A 2613-nucleotide genomic window follows, 5' to 3' on the forward strand; every position below is an offset into this window, starting at 1 on the left:
GCGCGGTGCACGCTGGAACTCGCGGGCACCTCCGCCCCACAGCGCCCCCTGCGGCCGGGAGGAACGGGCGCCGCCCATTCTGTGCGGACCTGGCATCTGGTGCAAGCTGGATGACCAGTCCTGGCAGTGTGTTGGGAGGAGAGTCAGGGGAGGGAGACCGAGACGAAAAGGGTGTGCGGTGGGGGAAATGCAACGTCAACTGCAAATGGAAGGAGAGGAGACTTGCTCTTTAATGAGACGGAGACAATGAGAATTAGTGCAGGGGTTTGATTCCTCGCCAAAGCCTTCCTTAGTCAAGGATTAGTTTCAGGGGGTCATCTGTGAAGTGGTCCCAGGAATCAAGTGAAGGAGGTGAGAAATCAAGGGGGATTAACGAGCAGGTCTCCCCTGCGGGCAACTGGGAGTCCATCTTGCTGGGGACTCAGGGTGCAGGCCACTCCTGAGAACAGTTCTCCCAAGGGAAAGGAGGCTCGGTATTCATCCTCAGGATGTCAGGCCGGGGCAAGGCATCACTGACCCCATGAACTTAAAGTAGGAACACGACTCATAGTCTGTAAAATCCAGGAAAAGGTCTATAACCTAAATATGAAATGGATCTTAAATTTGCTCTGCCTTTCACTTTTAAATGGAGTATAATCTATAAAAATATTGAATCACAGTGCTGTGCACCTGAAGCTAATATAATATTGTAAATCAACTGTGCACGCGTCTGTGTGTGTGTGTGCTCAGTCACTAAGATGTGCCCGACTCTTTGTGACCCCATGGACTCTAGTCTGCCAGGCTCCTCTGTCCATTGAACTTTCCAGACAAGAATACTGGAGTGGGTTGCTATTTCCTTCTCCAGGGGATCTTCCTAACCCAGGGATTGGACCCGCATCTCCTGCATCCTGCGTTGGCAGGTGGGTTCTTTACTACTGAACCACTTGGAAAGCCCAAAGCAACTGTTCCTATCAGTTCAGTTCAGTCCTTCAGGTGTGCCTGACTCTGCGACCCCATGGACTGCAGCAAGCCAGGCTTCCCTGTCTATCACCAATTCCCAGAGCTTGCTGAAACTCATGTCCATCAAATCAGTAATGCCATCAACCATCCCGTCTTCAATAAGATGAAATGAGACTGTCCTTCCCTTCTCCTCCTGCCTTCAGTCTTTCCCAGCATCAGGGTCTTTTAATGTCAGCCCTTCCCATCAGGTGGCCAAAGTATTGGAGTTTCAGCTTCAGCATCAGTCCTTCCAATGAATATTCAGGATTGATTTCCTTTAGGATTGACTGGTTTGATCTCCTTGCAGCCCAAGGGACTCTCAAGAGTCTTCTCCAACACCACAGTTCAAAAACATCAGTTCTTCTTTATGGTCCAACTCTCACCATAAATCAATTGTAGTTAATTGAAAAAAAAGATTTAAAACTTTTTCCATCGAAAAACATCATAGAGAAAACTATGTCACAGATTGAGAAAAAAATACTTGCAACACGGAATAGCATATAAATACATATAAATAACTGCTAAAAATCATAAACTACCCTAGAGGAAAATGTGCAAAATTCACGGAAAAGAAAAAAAAATGAGTAGGCAATAAATGCACCACAATGTTCCATCTCATCATTAGTCAGGCAAATGCAATATGTTTATGAAGATGTGCATATCCTGTCATCTGGCAATTCTTATCTCAGGGCTATTTTTGCACATATACACAAGAGCCATATCCTAGGATCTCTAAAGGACCATTATTTTTAAAGTAAAAACAGGAAAATAATTTAGATGTCCAATCACCCAGAGGATCGATATCTTATGGGTTTTTTTTTTTCCCTATACTCTGAAAACTAGCAGCACAAATGAATAGTATTAACATAATGCTGGGTGAAAAAACATGTTAGAGATTACACACAGTATGGTCCCATTTACAAAGACTTTAGGACATATAGAACACTATATATTATTTATCAGTAATATATATATAGGAAAATGATGAAGATCTGTTCAGGAATAAGCACCCAATTTGGGATAGTGGTGACTGATAGGGACTGGGGCGGAGGAGGAGTGCTGAAGAGGTGGTAGCAGAAACCAGAGCTGGTCACACAGGTGCTCCGTCAGTTTCACTAATGCCTTACATCTTAAGTTGGGCCAAGGGCACAGAGGCAAACATCCATTACACCCTTTAAATAGCTTGAATGTTTAAGGTGCATTTACATAAACTGATCAAGTTATTGGGGTTTCCCAGGTGGTGCAGTGGTAAAGAATCCACCTGCTAATGCAGGAGATTCGGGTTCGACTCCTGGTTTGGGAAAGGTCTCCTGGAGAAGGAAATGGCAACCCACTCCAGTATTCTTGCCTGGGAAATCCCATGGACAGAGCAACCTGGCGGGCTGCAGTCCATGGGGTTGCAGTCAGACACGACTGAGCAACTGAGCATACATCTATTTACATATGGTAATGTATATGTTTCAGTGTTACTTTCTCACTTTGTCCCACCCTCTCCTGCCACAAGTCTCTATGCCTGCATCACTATTTGCTACCCTGCAAATAGGTTCATCAGTATAATTTTTCTAGATTTCATATACATGTGTTAATACACGATGTTTTCCTCTTTCTGGCTTATTTCAGGCTCTAGGTTCATCG

Source organism: Bos mutus, chromosome 4 (genome assembly GCF_027580195.1).
Source record: "Bos mutus isolate GX-2022 chromosome 4, NWIPB_WYAK_1.1, whole genome shotgun sequence".
Lineage (NCBI taxonomy): Eukaryota > Metazoa > Chordata > Mammalia > Artiodactyla > Bovidae > Bos > Bos mutus.